Source organism: Vicia villosa, unplaced genomic scaffold (genome assembly GCF_029867415.1).
Source record: "Vicia villosa cultivar HV-30 ecotype Madison, WI unplaced genomic scaffold, Vvil1.0 ctg.000218F_1_1, whole genome shotgun sequence".
NCBI classification, from domain to species: Eukaryota; Viridiplantae; Streptophyta; class Magnoliopsida; order Fabales; family Fabaceae; genus Vicia; species Vicia villosa.
Window position 1 is genome coordinate 769,080 of NW_026705082.1, and position 23,630 is coordinate 792,709.

Below are 23,630 nucleotides of genomic sequence, written 5' to 3' on the forward strand. Positions count from 1 at the left end.
ACAACCGCAACAACAATTTCAGCAACAGGGACCAAGAAAAGCAGACTGGGAGATCGCCATTGAAAAGATGGCCGCTCAAAGTTCCCAATTTCAAGAAGAAACAAGGAGCAATTTTCGAAACACGGGTGCATCCATCAAAAATCTTGAGGTTCAGATGAGTCAGATAGCACAACATCTCGCCAATGCTCAACCACAAGGTGCCTTACCAAGTGCAACTGTTACAAACCCAAGGGAGCATCAGAATGTGAATGTCATCTCAACAAGAAGTCTGAGGAGATCAAAACCAGAAGAAAAAAGTGAAATTGAGTATGATGATATCATCGAAGTAGATCTTGAAGTGCGTGAAAATAAGAAAGTGCCAGAGGAGGTGATACAACCTGTGAAGCCAACTGAAGAGAAAAGAAGAAAAGAGCCGACACCATTGATTAAGTTGCCGTATCCTTCTCGAGTAGCAAAGAAGGACCAAAAAGAGAAAGACTTTGAGAAGTTTGCCACATACTTCAAAAAGTTAGAGATCAATATTCCATTCTTTGATGCACTCGAGAAAATGCCAATGTACAGGAAATTCATGAAGGAAGTGATATCTAAAAAGAAACCAACAAGGGGTGAAGGGGTAGTTAAGAAGGAGAAATGTTGTGCAATCTCACCAGAGAAGAGAATACCAATCAAGCTGAAAGATCCTGGATCAGTTGCAATACCGTGCACGATAAAAAACAGAACTTTCATGAAGGTTCTAATTGATTCGGGTGCTAGTGTGAGCTTAATGCCATTATCTATCTTCAAAAAGCTCGGTATTGAAAAGGTGAGTGAAAGAGGAACAAAGTTGAAATTTGCAGATCACACCATGAAGAGGTCATATGGGGTGGCAGAAGATGTATTGGTAGAAATTGACAAATTTGTTTTTCCAGTTGATTTTGAAATAATGGATATCCCTGAAGATGAAGAGACCCTTATTATTCTGGGTCGACCTTTCTTGCGCACTAGTCGGTGCAATGTCGATATTGAAAAAGGTACTCTGACTTTGAAATCTTTTGATGAAGAAATAACTTTGAAAGTGTTAGATACCAAGAAGCAAGGTGAAAGTGGAGATAATCAATTTTCAGTTGGAATGATCCACATAGTAGGCAAAAGCAAAAGATCAGAACCAACCCCAAAAAAGGTCTCAAGCATAATCTCTCAGGTGGCAGCATCTCATATAAAAACTCCAAAGTCCAATAAAGAAATCAAGGAAAGAAAGAAAATGGAACATCAAGGTAAGGAGATGGAAGTTGAAAGTGACTTGAGGCACAAAGTGTTCCATCCTTTAAATCTAGACGAGTACTGGGTTGCGGAAAGGACAAGCAACATGGTGTGGAAGAGGAAGTATCCCCCATAATATAAGGGAATGGACCGTCGAGCCATGCGACGTTAAACGAAGCGCTTCGTGGGAGGCAACCCACGGTTTTAATAATGCATTTTACTTTTTGTTTTGTTTTCAGAAAATAAAAAAATGGGTCTCTCCGGTGAAAGCTAGGAAGCGGCAACTGGAGCCGCAGTACCCTCTGTGAGTTCACCCTCACTATCTTGAATTTAAACATTGAGGTCAATGTTTGGTTCAAGTGTGGGGGGGTTTATTGCTTTCAGTTTTTAGTTTCAGTTACTCTTGTTTGTTTTATTTATTTCTGTTTAAAGTTGACCTTCCAGTGTTATAGATTGATGTGCTTTATTGGATGATTGATGGAGTAGTAAGGAAAGGATGAACGAGACAACCCAATCTTGCACCGAAAGGCATCCCTGAAAGTTGATACAACCGAAAGAAGTAGTTGGACGCAGCTTGATGACACCTGACTGAGATTGAAAGCTAGTAAATACGAACCGGAAAAGAAGCGACATTACACAATAAGTACTCTGGAGCCTGTAAGCTATGCCCAACATGGTGAGATCATAAAAAGCCAGAAATTTATCATCATGAGAGAGTAGTCAGGTATGACTTTATCACTTTGAATTTGCGTAAGTTCTACTCATATGACACTACATGATAACACACACTGAGGCACGTTTTGTTTGTTTCCCCTTGAGCCTTTCTAGCCGTCCCGTAATTATGTTTATCTATTGCAAACCCCTTTGAGCCTGTATCCCTTGTTTGTTTTTTTTTTAAACCGCATATATTACCCCTTGGCCAAAAAGAAAAAAAATATATATTCCCTCTTACCCGTGCTCGGCATAAACGTTGTGGATGTAGAAATTGTGCAAAAATTCTAAGTTTGGGGTGGCGAACCTTATACGAAAAGGGCAAGTGTGAAAAAAAAAATTGTGGAGACTCTTGAATGCTTCGGAAAAAAAAAAGAAGAAAAAAATATATATAGAGCTCATTAAAACACACTTGTCCCGACTAAATGACTTGGTTACAATTGAAACACTCGAATAATTGAGTGAAGTTAAAAAGTCAATGTTAAACCCCATTGTATTAAAATAAGCACAATGACAAGAGAGACAACATGATTGCCGAGCCCCCTAAACCTTTGTGTATCCGTTTCCTTGTTTATCCTACCTGTCCTAAGCCCCGTTACAACCCAAAGACCTCAAAAAGTGTGTGCAAAGTGTTTGTGTATGAAAGTAGAATTTGTTCAAATTTAAAAGTTGATATTGTATATTGTGACTTATGAGTGAATTGCTTTTAACCGTGAGAGACTTGGTGAGAAGTGTGAAAAAGCTTATAGGTGAAGGAGAATTTTAACGTGAAAGTGGAGCGGAAAATTCGGGGAGCAAAAGCTAGCACGATTGACCGGAAGGGTGGAAGTCGAGTTGTGAAAAGCACGGTTGTATTGTGGAAGCATAAATTTAGGGGTGACCTTTGTTTGATGTCTCAGGCATTGCTTGAGGACAAGCAACGAGCTAAGTTTGGGGTTGTGATCGGTCACCAATTTCTCTTATACTCCGCGATTTATTTGGTAAAAATCGGTCATTTCGGTAACACTGTGAACGTTTTGTTATTTGTTTTTAGTAGTTCTTTCATGTTTTGCTAACCTAATTGTTTTTGAGAAATTTTAGTAGAATAGTTGCTTTTGATCACTTTGCTGGTAGTTATTGGTTATTTCAGGTGTAAGGAAGAATCGCCGAAAAAATGGGACGAGAACAGAAGAAAACAAAGCCAAAAGTGCAAGGAAAGAAGCTGACGCGGGCGCCAGTGTCGTTTGACACACCCACGTCAGCTGAAAAAAGAAGAAAATGCTGCTGGGAGCTGACACGGGCGCCAGTGTCATTTGACACGGCCGTGTCAGCTGTTAGATGAAAATAGAGCTTTTTAAAGAGAAAACAGTGGCTGACACGGGCGCCAGTGTCGTTTGACACGGCCGTGTCAGCTGTTGCGGCCAGAAATTGAATTTTTAAGCTGTTTCATTAGTCCAAGTCTCATTAAGGGCGTTTTCGACTTTTTGCATGAATGGAATGTAACCTAACACTACTTAGTCCTAGTTTGAGAGTTTGGAGAGCATCTTGGATCATATTGAAGAATTTTACGGTGAAGAAGAGAAGCTATCAAGGGTTTCGGAGAACGGAGATTTTCAACGGCAATCGCAATTGAAGATCAAAGCTTTCCCTAATTTTTGTAATGTTTATCATCTCTATTTTTATTTCTTCGAATATTACTATGAGTAGCTAAACCCCCCAATGCTAGGGGGGTGTCCCTGAATTGCCATTGTTATGAACTAATTTTCTCTCAATTTATGTTATTCAAGTTTTAATGAATTTATCTTCATTGTGCAAAGTTTTTAATGCCTTATCTATCGGACAAATAGTTTTTGGATTTACGGTTGAGGTTTAGGTCGGACAAACCACTCAACGCATTTTGCACAATAATACTTCGGTAAAAATTGCTTAGGAATGAGGATTTCACCGTAGTAACCGTTTAATTCTTGATATTCATTATTATAGCACTTGTTGTTATCGTTAATAGCTAAGGAATTAGGATTAAAGATAAACACCAAAGGTTTTCCGTTAAGGAATTAAGGAAAACAACTCTTGAGATTCGGTAGTAGTTCATTATAACTGTATTTCATAAATTGGGGAATAAAGTTCATTGCGCGGCAATTTAAACACCTAACCTAGCATGCTTTCTCATATTGTCAAGAACGATTATTTTACTTTTGCTTTTATTAGTTATAATTAATATAAATTCTCTACAAACAAACAAATCCCATGATCTTTTGTTCAATTGAATAATTGTGAAACTTATATTTCCTACGCAGTCCGCGAGTTCGATACTGGGTATAAACCTCTTTTTAAAACTACATTGATGAAAAATAGTACACTTGCTAATTTTCCGATCAGAGTTCCTTCGAACATCTCTGTTCTTCGTGAGGGGCCTACATCCCTAGTGGCTGTCCTAGATGACGGAACTATGTCTTGTACATGTTCTAAAATGGGTCTCTCTTCTTGATTCGAAGGCTGTTTGTCTTTCCTTTTAGGTGGTGTTATTCCCATGAATTCTGCCATTCGATTCATTTGAGATGATATCTTTTGGAAAGTCTCCATGTTTTCTCTATTTGTAGTAGTAACATTTGCCATTAGTGGGCTTAAAACTGAAGTCAATTCTCTGGCCAAAACCCCTACCATATCATGGTTGCTTGCATCCATTTCTTGTCGAAATGCTGCTTGGTTATTTGTGGTAAAGTGAGGCGCCTGGGTAGAAAAACCAGTGTTATGTGCACTTCGACCCACTGAACTAACATTCGGTGAAAATGTCGCATTGTTAGTTGGGGCATATATAGATCCTGCCCCTCGTACGCCTGTTCCATATGGGTATGGCATTCCATATGAACTATTTGGTCTCCATTCGAAAGCAGAATTCGTGCCTTGACCAGGCAAATTATTTGCAGCATTTGTCGAGGCAAACAATACGTCCTCTGCGCTTGTGGATGAGGGTGCGGTTGTCGACACTGAAACTGGAATAGTCCCTGAAAGCCCTGTATTATTTTCAGGCAAAGCCTGGGAATTATCTGCAGGTCTCGATCCATTTGGACCCGTTGCATCTCGTGTTCCTTGAGTAGAAGTCGAATTTGCCGCTCCTGATCCTGAACCTTGTAGGGGATCTCGATCACCCCCTGCACTGGCCGTAACGACCATTTTCCTGTTGTACCTTCGTTTGGGAATCGGTTGTGCACTGTTCTTTAATTTACCGTTCCTAAGGTTCATACAAGATCTTGATATTGTCTAGACAAAAATAAAGCAATTGATTAAAACAATCTGCTTGACACTGTCCCACTGGGCGTGCCAATTTGTTTACGGTGATTTCCGGTAAACAACCGCTAGTCTTCCAAACTATAATAAATATGATTTGGTTACTCGTAGGATCGACTAGATTGATCCTAGGACACATAGTCAAGAAGATTGTCATCAACGTTCATTCGAACCATATTCATTATTTGTCTTCTTCAATAAGCGTTGTTCGATTAAAGAACAAATAGTCTTGACAATCACTTTGTTATATATAAATGTGACTTCAGCGAAAAGATAAGTAACATAACATAGAAAATTAAAAGGACTATTGAAACGTAAAGAATCTTAAACTGCAGAAATGTTAACGACTTTGAAAGTAAATAACATGAAAGTAATTCGAAAGTAAATGACATTAAAGTAAAGATACAGAAATGTAAATGGCAAGAAGTAAACGAAATGCAGTAATTCTGGAAGATATTTAAAAACAAAAGATAATACCCATGTATTAAAATGGTGGTGTCATACGTACATTTTCTCAGCGAACTCTTTCTCTTAACGCTTGATACTTGAGTAAATATGTGAGTGATTTGTACAAAATGAACACACAGAATCCTAACATTAAGACTCCTATTTATACTAGTTTCGACCTTAACGGTCCTATACTAATCTGCTGCCACGTTTCTCATAAGAACTTCTAGCGATGCCATCTGTTACTTGGACAGTTACGAAACCGTCTTCGAATTTCAAATCTTCCCGCCTGAGTCTGTCTTCGACGCGTGGCAGTGTATTAAACAAACACTACGAAAAAAAACGCTAAGTAGTAATACTTGAATATATTTATAAATTTGTCTAAGTCCCCGAAGACACATACTTTTCACTAGCTTTCAGTATTCATTATCTTCATAGTGAACTTAGAAATCTTTACTCTCGAAGCATGACCATCAGTAGCCATTCTTTTATTTTTAAGGGATGGCCATCAGTAACCATCTTTCCTTCGATTTTCTACTTCTTCGAAGGATAAATACTACAAAATGAAATCTTCAGCTAACACCAGTCGAGATGTAGTTTTCAATGAAGCTGAAATGGCTTTCAAGAAAACTGATGATGATGGTCGAAGTGCAAAAGAGCTAGAACAGGTAGAGATTCCTATTGAGGTGGAGCATGTTGATGCTGAATTGCATATCCCTGATAAAGTCGAAGAAGAAGCAGAAGATGCTGAGGAAGTTGAGGAAACTGACGATGACTACCTATTGTCGAGAGATAGGTCGAGAAGAGTCATCAAGGCACCTCAGAGACTTGGATATGCAGATCTTATAGCTTATGCCTTAATCTCTGCAAGTGAGGTTCTACACGAAGAACCTAGAGACTACAAGGAAGTTATGAGGATTCGAAATAAGACTGAATGGCTGAAGGCCATGGATGATGAGATAAAATATCTTCATGATAATCATACTTGGGAACTGATCAAGAAACCTGTTGGGGCAAGGTTAGTCAGCTGTAAATGGATTTTCAAAGTTAAGGAAGGAATTGAAGGAGTGACGTCGAAAAGATACAAGACAAGGTTAGTTGCAAGGGGTTTCACTCAGAAAGAAGGTGTCGACTTCAATGATGTGTTTTCTCCTGTTGTGAAGCATAGGTCCATTCGAATGTTACTTGCCATGGTAGCACAGTTCGATCTTGAACTGGAACAGATGGATGTGAAGACTGCGTTCTTGTATGGTGATCTAGATGAAACGATCCTGATGAGGCAACCTGAAGGGTATGTCGAAAAGGGGAAGGAAGATTATGTGTGCAAGTTAAAGAGATCTTTGTATGGGCTGAAACAATCTCCTCGACAGTGGAATAGGAGATTCGACAAATTCATGGCACGCATAAGTTTCATTAGAAGTCATTTCGACCACTGCGTTTACTTCAGATTTTGACATGGTAATTCATTTGTTATTTTGTTGCTTTATGTGGATGATATTCTCATAGCAAGCAACAATGTTGAAGATGTGACGAGGGTGAAGGCTGAACTCAATAAGGAGTTCGATATGAAGGATCTGGGAGCTTCTTCCAGGATTCTTGGTATTGACATTCGAAGAGATAGAAAGAAGTCGAAGTTATGCTTATCTCAAGAGGCATATCTACAGAAGATTCTTGAAAAGTTTGGTATGTCGAATTCGAAGCCAGTTGTGACTCCAACAAACCCTCAATTCAAGCTGAGTATTGATCAGTCTCCCAGTACTGATGTCGAAAGAGCATATATGAATAGCATCCCATATGCTAATATAGTTGGTTCTTTGATGTATGCTATGGTCTGTACTAGACCCGACATAGCATATACAGTAAGTCTTGTAAGCATGTACATGGCGAACCCTGGAAAGGCTCACTGGCAAGCATTGAAGTGGATTTTAAGGTACATAAATGGGTCTCTGAATAGAGTCCTAATTTATGATGGAGCCTTGGGTGAAGATAGTAAAGCAGTAATAGGAGGATATGTCGACTCTGATTATGCAGGTTGTATGGATTCCAGAAAATCTATTTCTGGATATGTTGTCACTATGTTTGGCACTGCAATTAGTTGGAAAGCAACACTTCAGAAGGTTGTTGCTCTATCAACCACTGAAGCGGAGTATATTGCCCTAACTGAAGCTGTGAAAGAAGCATTGTGGCTTGAAGGTTTTGCGAAGGAGCTGAAACATCAAGGCCGAGGTATCACTGTTAAATATGATAGTCAAAGTGCAATACAACTGTCGAAGAATTCAGCCTATCATGAGCGAACTAAGCACATTGATGTGAGGCTGCATTTTGTCAGAGGAGTAATCGAGCGTGGAGAAGTCCAAGTGCTGAAGGTTTCGACTAAAGACAATGCTGCTGATATGATCACCAAGACATTACCGAGTTGCAAGTTTTTCCACTGTATGCAGTTGCTAAAGCTGCATGAAGAAAGCTAGTTTGTTACCTTGATGTTGTAGAGTTAGATCCAAGTTGGAGATTTGTGACATATTGGATCGAACTCTAGTATGGCCGAAGGGTAGCTTCTTGGTTCGACAGGGTTAAGCATGAAGTCGAAGGTTGCTCACATGCAGGTGTCGAAGATGCTAGGGTTGTTAGCATGTTAAATTAGGTTTTAGTGTTTGAATCCTAATTTGTTAAGTTAGCTTGTTTATTAAGTTGGCTTGTGTAATGGGCCTTGCTGAAAAAGCCCATTAGTTAGTATGTTAGGTTTTATTATAAATAGCATACTAGTCTCTCATCATTGCTAAGCTGCAAATCCTAATTTAGGGTGAGAGAGGTTATTTGTTATTCTTGTAAACTTGTAATCTTGTTTTAAGAGAAAGAGAAAGAATAGCAGTTATAACCAATTCTTGTGTTCCTCTTCTTCCTTGTCCTTTATTCTTCCCTTGCATTATACTTTGTTCTTGGTATTGAATTCACAACATGTTCAATAATTAATTACTAGAGGGACGCAATCAATTCAATAGTAGTTATTTATGTTTTTTGTTTGTTACTTATTCGTCACTCAATGTATTTTTAAATATACCCTTTGGGTATCTTATTAATGAATGGTCCATCATTTTCACCCTCAATAATCTATATCCCTCATTCTCTCACTCTCTCGTTAGAAATCACTACTCTTATAGTTCTTTTGTTCCAATATTTGATATAAAGAGCTTCGTTACTGATAGGAAAATAGCAAGTGTATTATTTTTGCCTATGTAGTAGTAATGGGAAAATCCCAAGTATCGAATCTCAAGGACTGCTTGACGATATAGAGTTTTATCAGTGTTTCAATTAAACAAAAGTTCAAAAGGTTGTTTTGATTGGTTTTGCAAATAAAGTAAATAAACAGAATAATAGAACGATGAACAGAGATGAGTAGATTGCTAGGGACGGTGAATGATTCTTCATGCAACGAATTTTCTGTCTCAATACAATAACATGCTTTTCATAGTTAATTACCGGTTCTTTAGAGTATCTAATCCTAAGGCCTTAGTGAAAAGATCTTTGACCTCACAACCTAATTACTATGTCCATAGATAATTACGGTTATGATCAAGCATTCCAATAACAAGAAATTCCGGTTACAATATGATGTCCCTAGTTCTAGGTGATATAGATATTATATGTTCTTAATCATGTCCACAAATAATATGCCGTCCAGCTACACTATTCATTCATATTCAGAATCCGTTTTTCCGACGGATAAAGCATTATTAACGGATGAAGAACAAATTAACAAATACGAAAAGTAAAATAGTTATTGCATCAATTGCATAAATTCATCACAATCAGAATCAGGGTCACCCCCCTAGCAATGGGGGGTTTAGCTACTCATAAAAATAACAAAAAACATAGTTTTGATTGTAGACATTACAGATAAATGAAGGAATCAGATCTTCAATGGCTAAAGCTCATAGAATCCTTCACTCCTTGCATCAATCTTGAATTCTCCAGCCTCTCTAATGTATTTTCGCACTCAAAACTGTCCAACCTTTGTCCAAATGCAATCTGGTTCTTTGATTACTGTCATTCTAGGCTTTTCAGCAAAACAGGCCCAAAAATCACGTGCACACGCGTGTGGGAACGCGTCTGGTGCTGTGACACGCGTCCTGGGACGCGTTTGGGCAGAGGGGAAGTTTTCTTTGCAATTCTGGTAGTCTGAGACGCGTCTGGACACGCGTGTGGGCTCAGGAAACGCGTCCAGGGACGCGTGTGGGCAGGAATTGCATTTTTCTCTTGCTGGACGCGTGTGGGCACGCGTGTGGACCTAGGAAACGCGTCTTGGGACGCATGTGACCAGCATATGTGCTTTTCTTCAGTTTCTTCACTTTTTTCACTGATTTTCTCCACTTCATTCATCTGAGTCTGCAAACACTTAAACACAAAACCAAAGCATAAAATGACGAATAATGAATTAAAACATAAAATAAAATACTTCAAAGACAACTAAAAATAGCGGTAAAAATACGTGTGAAAACCACTGATCAAACTCCCCCAAACTTAAACCGTTGCTTGACCTCAAGCGACAATTACAAGAGTTAATGACCTTCAAGGCACATCGGTATTCATACGTGAGATATCCACTTTTATTGATCAAGAAACAGTTGGTCCGGCATTCACATGACGCGACGAGTTTCTGCTCCCACTTTAAACCTTAAGCTCCCCTTTTAGATACCTCTCCAACTATGCTTTGCACTTAAGTCTCTTTCCGATTTTCCTCCTCTTTCATTCGGACAATCACATTACGGCACTGTATTTCTCATAATAATCATCACATGTATGAGACAGATCAAGACTTTATATTTTCTTTTTCTGGCACCAAACAAGCAGCATTTGCTACTTTCTTATTACCGATGAAATTTTCAAACTTTACAGTTGTATATTGTCCTTTTGGACGACGTTTGGGGATCAACCTCCTTTGGGCTGAATAACCGGGTAAGGGTTACCCAACTTAGCGAGCCGGTTGCCTTTTACCGCCTTTTCATCATTTGGTGCCAACCTTAAATCCTTTATTTTTTTCAACCAATCATCATGCATGTGAATCTGAATTATGCTAGACTGTATCAATAAACTACTCGAGGAGTACTTCTCAGGATACAAGTACTATGGTGCAAATCTACACGTTGGACTCGTATTTCATTTAAGGAACCAAGGGTGTTTAACCAAACCTCTTCTTGTCACATTATTCCGAACTTCCTGTCCTCAAACAATCCTCCCTTCATCTCTATATACTATTCCCGGTCGCTCTTTAAGATCAAAGCTCTTCAAAATTTAAAAATTTCGGTTAAAATTTGGGAGAATGATTTTGTAAGTCTTACACATATTATAGCAGCAATATAAATTAAAATGCAAAGAGTAAAACCTCCCCCAAACTTGAACAAAACATTGACCTCAATGTTTTAGAACAAGCCCGAGAGAGGTGACTCACAGAGGGTAATGCACTCCATAGCTTCCACTTGAAATGCCCCTTTTATTTCCTGAAAATAAAACAAAAAAAACAGAGAAATTAATTATTAAAACTGTGGGTTGCCTCCCACGAAGCGCTTCGTTTAACGTCGCATGGCTCGACGGTCCATTACCCTTTATTATGGAGGGTATTTTCTATTCCACACCTGGTTACTTTTCACCTCCGCAACCAAAAACTCATGAAGATGAAAGGCATGGACAACTTTTCTCTTCAATTCACTTACCACATTCTTCTTGACTTTCTTAGCCTTCTTCGGACTTTTGATAGCTTCATGAGTTGTTTCTACCCGAGATGCTATGCTTGAAACTTTTTCTTGGAGCTGCTCAGGCTTTTTGTCTTTTTTATCACTTTCTGTCATACCACCAGAATTTTGATCATTTACAACCGCCCTATGTTTCTTAACTCCTAACATCTTCAAGGTTACTTCTTCATCAAAAGATCTCAGCGTTAGTGTCCCCTTTTCAATGTCGAGGTTGCAGCGGCCTGTCGACAAAAATGGCCTCCCAAGAAGGATATGAGTTTCTTCGTCTTCCGGAATGTCCATGACGTGGAAGTCCACAGGGAATACAAACTTATCCACTTCCACCAATACATCTTCTACTACCCCATATGATTTCTTAATGGTGTGGTCGGCGAACCTTAACTGTTTCTTACTCTCACTAATCTTTTGCAACTCAAGCTTTTTAAAAATTGACAAAGGCATTAAACTCACACTAGAACCAGAATCGAGGAGTACCTTTTTAAAAGTTATGTTATTGATAGTGCATGGTATTGCCACCGCTCCCGGGTCTTTCCTCTTTATTGGGATCTTTCTTGCTGACGAGACTAAACCGCACTTCTCAGTTGCAATCTTTTGTTCTCCTTCCACTGATCTCTTTTTCGCCATCACCTCCTTCATAAATTTCCTATACAAGGGCATGTGCTCAAGTGCTTCGAAGAATGGTAGATTTACCTCTAACTTTTTGAACAAGGCAGCGAACTTCTCAAAATCTTTCTCTTTTGACTTCTTCTTTGTCACTCGGGAAGGGAAAGGTAGTTTGATCACCGGTTCAGCATCTTTCTTATTTTTTTCTTCAACTAGTTTAACCGGTGGTATCACAACTTCTGGTTCTTTCGGATTTTCTCTTATTTCCAAATCCACCTCTATTACCATAGGGTCATCTATTTCCTCTTTTTCTTTTTCATATTCAGCCACTCTTTTGCTCCTTGTTGTAACTGCATTAATCTTCTCTTGGTCTTTCGGATTTTTCACAGTTGAACTCGGAAAATTACCTTGTGCCTGTAGAGTGAGGTGCTGTGCTATTTGACCCACCTGAACTTCTAGATTTTTGATTGAAGCTGTGGTGTTCCTATGGTTGTTTCTTGTTTCTTCTTGAAATTGAGAGCATTGTCCAGCCAATCTCTCGATAGCTACTTCCCACTCCGCTTTCTGAGGGCCTTGTTGTTGTTGTTGATCTTTCCAAGCGAAGTTGGGATGATTCTTCCACCCAGGATTATAGGTGTTAGAATAAGGATTATTTTGCCTCAAGTATTTGATTTCTTCAATTTGCTTGGGAGTCGCAACACAACAAACAGTTTGATGAGGACCACTGCAAATTTCACAGATTACAGGTTGAGCTTGTTGCACTTGAGCCACCTGTTGTGTACCTATATTCATAGCCTTCAATCTTTTTTCAACTTCAACCGATATCGCATCTTCAACTCGGATTTTTGAGGTTTCCAGCTTGAGATCAATGATTCCTTCTGGTTTACTGGCACACCTATCATACAGCTCCAAATGCTCATTTGCAGCTATTGCTTCAATGATCTTGATGATACCAGAGGCTGTTTTGAAATTTGTTGAGCCTCCAGCTGCTGTGTCGATTAACTGCTTTGTCTTGATTCTCATCCCGTTCACAAACATTTGCATCTGTTCAGTTTTGTCCATATTGTGTGTCGGACATGCCACCAAAGTCCTCTTGAACCTTTTATAGGCATCCCCCAAAGACTCACCCTCCTTTTGCTTGAAGTTCAGAATTTCATACCTTTTTCGTAGAAAGACTGACGCTGGAAAATATTCATTTAGGAAAGCTTTTTCCATCTCTCCCCACGATGTGATACTGCCTGCTGGGAGCGAATAGAACCACTCCTCTGCCTCTTCTGCTAGAGTAAAAGGGAACATCCTCAATCTCTTTGCTTCTTCGGTATGACCATCAATTTTTAGAGTGGTGCTCATGGTCAAAAATCTCTGCAGATGCTTGTTTGCGTCTTCGTTAACCTTTCCGGTGAAAGGTTTCCTTTCAAGCTGATTGATCGTACTTGGGTGTAGTTGAAAATTTGCAGCATTTACCGGTTGGTTGACAATTATTTGTCTTCCCCCCGGTGTGTTTGCAGCACCATAGTCACCAAGGAGCCTCTCAGGAGGAGGAGGATTTTCACCCATGGTTTCTTCTTCACTTTCAGACTCTGAATCGGAATGAACTGACACAATTTCCTCTTCAGGTTCCAGATTAGCCAACCGAGCTTGTCTTCGCCTTGCGTGCAAAGTTCTTTCGATTTCTGCGTCAAAAATAAATTCAGCTGAGGCCTTACCTCGCATACACAGATTAGACAAATATTAGAAATAGAAAATAAAATAAAAAGTGCAGAAAATAAAATTTTAGTCGCAGAGCAACAAAATTTTAATTGAAATAAATCTAGAACTCTATAATCTTCGGCAGTCCCCGGCAACGGCGCCAAAAACTTGATAGGAAAATAGCAAGTGTACTATTTTTGCCTATGTAGTAGTAATGGGAAAATCCCAAGTATCGAATCTCAAGGACTGCTTGACGATATAGAGTTTTATCAGTGTTTCAATTAAACAAAAGTTCAAAAGGTTGTTTTGATTGGTTTTGCAAATAAAGTAAATAAACAGAATAATAGAACGATGAACAGAGATGAGTAGATTGCTAGGGACGGTGAATGATTCTTCATGCAACGAATTTTCTGTCTCAATACAATAACATGCTTTTCATAGTTAATTACCGGTTCTTTAGAGTATCTAATCCTAAGGCCTTAGTGAAAAGATCTTTGACCTCACAACCTAATTACTATGTCCATAGATAATTACGGTTATGATCAAGCATTCCAATAACAAGAAATTCCGGTTACAATATGATGTCCCTAGTCCTAGGTGATATAGATATTATATGTTCTTAATCATGTCCACAAATAATATGCCGTCCAGCTACACTATTCATTCATATTCAGAATCCGTTTTTCCGACGGATAAATCATTATTAACGGATGAAGAACAAATTAACAAATACGAAAAGTAAAATAGTTATTGCATCAATTGCATAAATTCATCACAATCAGAATCAGGGTCACCCCCCCTAGCAATGGGGGGTTTAGCTACTCATAAAAATAACAAAAAACATAGTTTTGATTGTAGACATTACAGATAAATGAAGGAATCAGATCTTCAATGGCTAAAGCTCATAGAATCCTTCACTCCTTGCATCAATCTTGAATTCTCCAGCCTCTCTAATGTATTTTCGCACTCAAAACTGTCCAACCTTTGTCCAAACGCAATCTGGTTCTTTGATTACTGTCATTCTGGGCTTTTCAGCAAAACAGGCCCAAAAATCACGTGCACACGCGTGTGGGAACGCGTCTGGTGCTGTGACACGCGTCCTGGGACGCGTTTGGGCAGAGGGGAAGTTTTCTTTGCAATTCTGGTAGTCTGAGACGCGTCTGGACACGCGTGTGGGCTCAGGAAACGCGTCCAGGGACGCGTGTGGGCAGGAATTGCATTTTTCTCTTGCTGGACGCGTGTGGGCACGCGTGTGGACCTAGGAAACGCGTCTTGGGACGCGTGTGACCAGCATATGTGCTTTTCTTCAGTTTCTTCACTTTTTTTCACTGATTTTCTCCACTTCATTCATCTGAGTCTGCAAACACTTAAACACAAAACCAAAGCATAAAATGACGAATAATGAATTAAAACATAAAATAAAATACTTCAAAGACAACTAAAAATAGCTGTATAAATACGTGTGAAAACCACTGATCAGTTACATCCATCAAACACTTGGTGTGCGAAAATACTTTTCATTTCTAATGAACGAATCCTTTCAAATATCCTAATTCATGATGTGAAGAATTACAATAAATGGTGCAAATAGATGAAAGTGTTGTTTGGTTATCAAGATGTTCTTGAAGTGATCAAGAACGGTGTTATTTCACTAATAGAAGGTGAAACGACTACACAAAGGACTACACATAAATAGAAAATGATGAAAGATTACAAGGAGTTGTATTTGATTCATCAATGTGTTGGTGTGAATAATTTTGAGAAGATTTGTGATGGCATAACCTCAAAGCAAGCTTGGAAAATCTTAGAGAAAAGTTATGCAGGAGCTGATAAGGCAAAGTTGGTGAGGTTACAAACTCACAAAAGAAAGCTGGAATTAATTTAAATGGAGGAGAACGAAACCATTAGTGAATTTACAGCGGAAATTGCAAGATTGGTGAACTAAGTAAATGCGTGTGAAGAAACAATTACATAGCAGTATGTTGTCGCGGAAATCTTGCGTTCTTTGACATTAAGATTTGACAATGTAGTAGTTGCTATTGAGGAACCGAACGACCTCGTAACAGTGAGCAAGGAGGAGCTACAAAGCTCTCTTGAAGCTCATGTGCAGAGAATGTAGGAAATGCATCTTAATAAGGCATAGGCGGAGATCGCTTCTGTTTCAAACAAAGAGACAAGAAAACGAAGGGAAAGTGATCCATGAACAAAGATAGAGGGAAATTTCAAATTTTGGTGGAAGTGAATCCAAAAATTCAATATTCCAAAAGGGTGAAAACATTGGCAGGGCTAGTGGATCATACAACTCTAGAGTTGACAATGTTAGAGGAAGAGGAGGAAGAAGATAGTTGACAAAAGCAGTGCGCATGCTATATTTATAAAAAAAAATTGGTTATTTTGCAAGAGAGTGTATGCTAAAAAGAAAGAACATCAAGAAGATGAAGATAGAGTTGCAAGACAAGAGTGTGATGATAAGAACACACTCTTGGTGATGATCACTAAAGGAGAATGCAACAATATAAGGTTATCGAACAATGTAATAGGTTACAGCAGGCTTCCAGAGAAGGTTGTAACTGGTTACCTATATGTTGTAACCGATTAGCAGCAAAAGAAATTTCTATGGTGACTTAGAAAGAGGCTGTATATAGTAGCTGATAACATTGAAACACACTGCATATTTGACTCGGATTGCACATGTTTCTTAGAGTTTTTAGTGTTATTTTCTTGTGTTATGTGTGTTTTTATCTTACTTTAAGGTACCTTTGTTATCCAGAGCCCTTCTTGAAGAAACAAAGCTAAAAGTCCAAGAAATCGAGTTTTCTTGCAATATTGTGCACTCTAAGTTCAACACAGTGGCCGCTATAGGAGACGCCATGACATGTCTTCATTCACCCCAGGAGTTAACTTCCACGTTCCCACGATCTCCCTTTTTTACACACATGGCGGGCGCCTAGCAAGGGACGGCGGCCGCCGTCTTCACCAATTGTATCCCGCCCAAAAGGAGTAGGGGGCAGTCTTGTAACCCCATGTTGTTTTGTTCTTCTATAAATAAGAGTTTCTGGATTCGTTTTGGGTATCCAACTTAGTTTTCATCACTAAGCCTATACTTACCATTTTGTAAATGCAATAATTCGTCACATGGAGGGATTATTGCACAGTAGTGGTGATTAGGTTGGAGCATTTTATTTTAATCTTGCCGACATTTTCTTTTCAAGTTAGTTTATTTTCAAGTTGTACCAGATTAAAGACTCTGATTTGGAGCAGGTTCCTTATTTCTAGTCTTTGCATTTACTTATCATTTATCTTGTCTTGCTTGCTTTACTTTATTTATTATCTTGCCTTGTCCTTATTTCTGTTTTAGCATGACAAATTTGAATATGCCTCTTTCCGTTTTTATGTCTGGCTAAATCTTTAAAGGTTAGAATGTGAGAATCATCATTATAATAATATTTCATATATTGTATTTGTAGAAATACTTTAAGGGTTGTTTTGATTTTTAACACAAGTTTTTTGTACTTAATTTTGTTGGGTAAGATCGAAAGTCGTCCAACTTTCAAAGCTAAACTTGGTTAGTTTTAACTGTTCGAAAAGGGCGAAAGATTTTTGTCCAATTAATTAGGAATCCTTAACACTTTTTATAAAATGATTTTGAAAGTGTTTTCGGACACGTTCACGGGTTTGAAATCTGGTTCTTTGAGCGAAAGCCATGAACCTCTTTTTAGTTAAGTATTTCAAGTTAAAACTACTTTTCGACTAAGTCAAGAAACCAATTTCTTAAAAATAGGTTTACTACTTTAATGCAATAAGCACCTTTTATAAGTGACAACAAAAGACATTAATTAGAGAGTAGACTCGGTTCTTAGTACGCGAAAGCGACAAGTTCCCATTAAATTGATTCTTTTCAAAAGTATAAAACTGATGTGAATTACATTCGAGCCTATCTTTGATATGAATTTACATATCTTTTTACTATTAATTTAACTATGCACTCGAACATTGATTTGACCCGCCTTAGATAAACACCTTAACAATATAAATCGATAGATTGACATTTGTTCTCTGTGGGAACGATAATCTTTTGTATTACTCTGATGTGATTCGTACACTTGAGATTTACACCATATCAAGTTTTTGGCGCCGTCGTTAGGGACCAACTTCGTCAAATTTCGTACCCTATTGTTATCCCGTCTAGACTAAGGCTTTATTAGCCGATAAATGCATAGAAATCGCAATACCGGAAATTTAGTAGATCCTATAGTGGAACCCGAACGTTATGCTCACGCACGTCTCTTAATCTGAAGGATAAAGAGAGCTATGGCCGAAGATCGTAACCAAAAGCCCCTTAAGGTATTCGAACTAAAACCCTTTTTACTAAAATTAGTGCAACAAAACCATTTCGTTGGCCTTGCCTCAGAGAAACCGAATCAGCACTTAAAAGTTTTCATCCAATTAGCTGATACTTTCAAAACCAATGGTGATTCACCTAAGGCAATTCGTCTAAGACTATTCCCTTTCTCCCTCAAAGATAAAGCACTTGATTGGTTAGATTCTCTTCCACCCAACTCAATAACAACCTGGGAAGACTTTAGGAGAGTCTTCCTTGCTAGATATTTTCCTCCAAGTAAGACCGCAGTCCTTTGAAATCAGATCACCCGATTTACTCAAAATCAAGGAGAATCACTTTTTGAAGCTTGGGAAAGATATAAAGAACTATTAAGAGCTTGTCCACATCATGGCCTAGAACAATGGTTGATCATTCACACCTTTTATAATGAACTCCACTATAACACTCAGATGACCATCGACGCTGCCACTGGCGGTGCACTGATGAACAAACATTACCCTGAAGTTTGCGCTCTAATCAAAGATATGGCTCAAAACCATTACCAATAGGGAGAAGAACGAGCCCCAGTAGAGAAAAAGGAGACCCAAGGAGGAATACATGAGATAAATTGCATGGACATAATGCAAGCCAAAGTGGACGCTCTAGCCTTGAAAGTTGAACACGTGTCTGTGAACCCTACTACTGCAGCTGCGATCCACCCAGAATGTGAACTCTGTGGAACCAAAGGCCACCAAGCAGAAGAATGTAATCTATTAAATAAACCAAACACAGACCAGGTCAACTATACCCAAGGTAACCCGTTTTGAAACACTTACAACCCTGGATAGAGGAATCACCCTAACTTCTCCTGTAAAAACAATAACCCTACCTAAAATGCTGAACCTCAAAGACCACAAGGTTTTCAAGCTTAAAAACCAAACCAACCTATGCAAGCTGTAACCCTGAAATCGAACCTTGAGAAAATCGTGGAAAATTTCATTTCGGCCCAAATTCAGCAAAACAAAAGAAATCCTAAACTAAAACATTCATGTAAATGAACTAATCACACAATTAGGAACTAAGGTTGACCAAATGGTCACTCATAATAAGATGCTTGAAACCCAGTTCTCACAGGTAGCTCAAAAACAAGCCCCCCAGACTACACTTGGAGGATAATTCCCTAGACAAACCTCAACCCAACCCTCGAGGGCAAGCTAACGCCATTATCTTACGAAGTGGGACCATGTACGATGAACCTGTTAACCCAACATCGAGCGAACCCAAAACTTCTAAGGGCAATGTTACGCCTACAAACCAAGAAAAGGAATCAGTGGAAACTGAGAAACAAGAGGACCAAAAGGCAAATGCTAAAGATAAAACTTATAGACCGCCACATGTCATGAATGAAAAAGAAGAAAGGGAGAAAAAGAGAAAGCTTGAAGCCATAAAATTAGATTGATTGAGCTTAAAAATGATATTAATATTACACATGAGTCATTCTTATATAGTTAATGAAACACCATGTAAACTATCTCCAACTAACTAAATTTAGACTCAACTAACTTCAACTAACCTTAACTAACTAGTTTCCTAAAATGGAAACTTTATAACTAACTTTTAAAAAATAGTTACTAAAAATAGTATGTTTCTTCAAAACATCACCACATTATTACTAATTTGCTTCATACTTTCAACAATTTGGATTCTAAAATTTAAACATTTCATATAATCCACGTAGATTTTTCATTTTCCCTCGTACTTATTTATTTCAGGCTTTAAAACGTAAAGAATTTTAAATTTCTAGGGACTCAAAACAAAAATATTAGAGTAACTAATGTTTTCGGTCATTAGTCACAGTTTTTCAAAAAAAAAATGTGACTCATAACTTTTTCATGAATTATAAATCTAAAATTATAGAATCTAAAATTTGTCAATGAAAAAAGAATAAGTGAAATTAGTGAAGGAAAGGAAATGAAGAAGGTTGCCTGGGTTATGACTTTTTGATGAAAATATTTGATAGGTTGATAAGTTATTTGATAGTTTATGACTAGTGAGTGATAATTTATAGTTGACAATTGATAATTTATAAATTAATTGAAGTGTTTGGTAAATTAGCGACTTCACTAGTTGATACATATAAATTGAAATTATTCATGTATTCCTAAAATAGCCTACGTTGCTTGGGAATCAAGCTTAAGAGTAGTTAATATACAATATTTATACTCCTCAATTCAACGGGACACATTTTCTAAATGACAAAACTGTGACGAGTTCTCACACACAAAGTAGATAATAGTTTGCAGCAGTAATGGTGTAGACTTGAGGTTGACCGAAATATTAATGCTAGAAGGAGGGGTTGGTTCCACCAGCTCGTACCTTGCCCCTTAGCCTTGATTTTTAGAACTTTTTCCATATACCAAAATCAACTTAAGGTGGATCAAAATAGACATAAAATGGAACTCTTAATTAATAATGCAATGAGTCAATTATCTTTTATATATATTATTATTTAATTATTTTTAGTGCATCTATTATGTCTTTGTTTGATAACAAATGACGATAAATTATCTGAAAGCTTATAATTGGTTATTGATAGTTTATAGCTGATGAGTGGTGGCTTATAGCTGATGATTGATAATTGATAATTTATTTGAAGTGTTTAGCAAATTAGCGGTTTTACTAGTTGATAAATGTAAATTGAAATTGTTCTAAAATATTAAAATAGTCTCACATTACTAGAGAATCGAGACTATGAGTATTTATATACAACACTCGTACTCCTCAACCCAACCCGACATATATTTCAATGGACAAAACCATGACGGATTCTCACACACAAAACAGACAATACTCTATAGTTGCAGTGTTGCAGACTTGAGGTTGACCGAAACATTGACACTATAATCGGACAATACTAATAGAGTAAGGATGAAATCTGCAGTGCGAAAATTGGATATATATATATATATATATATATATATATATATATATATATATATATATATATATATATATATATATATATATATATATATATATATATATATGAGGAGAGTTATATTTACTCCAGGAGTAAGTTATTATAACTTACTCCAAATCTATACCATTGATTCTTCTCAATCTAGTGGTTAAAAATAATAAGTAATAACCCTCCTCTCTCTCTCTCTCTCTCTCTCTATATATATATATATATATATATATATATATATATATATATATATATATATAATCAAAGGAAGAGAATGAAGGAAGGTGGAGTGAAAATAATCAATAAAGGAAGCATTGCAATGAGATATTTGTGTTTTTTTAAGATTTAATATTTTTTTGTCTTGTATGTTAACCTTAAGATTTATTGTGATCTCTTAATTTAAAAAACTTCATCTTGATACTGTAACTCTTCAAAACATATTATAATATGTTTTGAAGAGTTAAGAGATCAATATGAAACTTTTTTAAATAAATGACCAAAATAAACCCTACGGTTAATAGAGACAAAAAAATATTAAACTTTTTTTTAAATACAATTTTTTTATGGCCGCGTTTAAATCATATTTGCTTTATTTTAAATTATAAAAAATAAAAATGATTTTAATAAAAATAATATCAAAAAGACAAAAACTAAAAAAAATTAAAAAAATCTTACAAAATAGAATATTTTTATCGATGCGAATTTAAAAATTAAGTTTTTTTTACTCTTACCAAACAAAAATAAATATTGTATATGAGGTAAAATATTTTTAAAATATTCTTTAATAGTATTCAAGAGTGGAAAAAGAAAAGATCATTATGATTTCAAAGGTGAGAATAGATAAGCAGGGGCCTACGGTCTAACATACAAAGGTCAATGATAGGTCAAATTTTTTTAATTAGAAAAGACCGTTGCTTTTTTTATAAGTCTATTTAGTTAAATAGGCTAGGTCACAAGGCATAAAAAAAATTGTAAGCCTATCTAACCGATCTATTTTAATGAATAGGAATAAATTTATTATTTTTTATATTGTATTTTGTACTTTGTATTAAAATATAAAAGTAAAGTTTAGTTATCTTGCCGAACTTGTGAAAATAAGTTGAAAAAATCTTATAAATAATGTCATAAGTTATTTTTATAAATTCTCCCAAACAAATAATCTCACAATATTTATGCTACTATGTAAGCTCAAATAACTCAATATAAACAAATATTTAGTGTCATTGTACTTTTGATTCTTTAATATATTTAAATATTAGTTGAATTGCTTATTTAGATTTCTTCAAATGATATAGACTTTGTAAGCAAACTATTAGGCTAATCAGACTTTTGAAAAGGTCAGACTCATGCCCAAAAATCAGTCTATGATAAGCTATGAGTCAGACTTAAACTTTAATTTTTTTTTGCAGGTCAGACTCAGACTTGACAAAGCCTAACTCAACATAGCATATTGCCACCCCTACTCACAGTGAAAAGATTTAATTTGATTTGTCTAAATTTGATATAACAATTTTAAGAGTATGAATTGACATATTATTTTATTTAAAAACTTATTATGTGTTGAAACATTTTTAAAAAATATCTTGCCTATTTTTAAAAAGAAAAATAGATCGATAAATAACTTAGGCTCTGTTGGGTAACATTCGAAAAAGAGCTTTTAGCTTTTAGCAATTCAGCTCATATTCACAAAAAAGTTTTGTTTAATTGGTAACTGTCATTTAGCTTTTAGCTTGTAGCTTTTTTACTAGCTTTTAGCTTTTTTCTCAAAAACTATTTAAAGTAGCTTTTGAGCTTTTAGCTTGTGATCTTTTATTTCATTTATACCCTTATTATTTTAACAAAAATATAATTGTATCCTTATATATATATATATATATATATATATATATATATATATATATATATATATATATATATATATATATATATATATATATATATATATATATATATAATAGTTTTTGCGTTGTATAATTATATTCGTGTCGATTAACAAAAAATGCATTATTTAATATTTTTTAATGACATTAAAATTATATGTCTTTTAATACATTTAGAGATAGTGTTGCTAATTTTTAAAATTGTGAAACAGATATTATTACGACGACGAAGATTCGTAATAATATTAGAGTTTTACCGTAAAATAGACAATAAAATTATTTTTATTATTATTTCAAATTAATATCGTAATGATGTTATTTTATATATCTCATTAAATTTATATATAAATTTTATTATATAAGTTCATTTAAAAATTTATATATAATTGTTCGATATATTTTGATATTATTTTTAATTTTATATATATATATATATATATATATATATATATATATATATATATATATATATATATATATATATATATATATATATATTTTGCACTAATATATGTTTTTTTATTTTATAAAAATTAATTTAATTATATAATACAACAATATAATGAGAATATCAATTTCTTAATTAAGAATGTCCTTTTATGTCATTTTGTATTTATCAGCTAGTATAACATCTAATTTATCAAACACTCAAATTAACTTATCAGCTATCAGCTACCAGCAACCAGCTACAAGTTATCAGCTACCAGCTAGTTTTACTAAACAGAGCCTTAATAAATAGACAAACAATGTCGATATTT

General features: G+C 36.1%; 1 non-coding gene across 1 annotated transcript; it reads right to left on the reverse strand.

Annotated features, from left to right (window-relative positions):
- Window positions 1-18,332: 18,332 nt before the first annotated feature.
- LOC131625527 (small nucleolar RNA R71) lies at window positions 18,333-18,439 on the reverse strand. Its single transcript, XR_009290877.1, has one exon. It is a non-coding gene; the product is annotated as a small nucleolar RNA R71 (small nucleolar RNA).
- Between the last annotated feature and the right edge of the window lie 5,191 nt (window positions 18,440-23,630).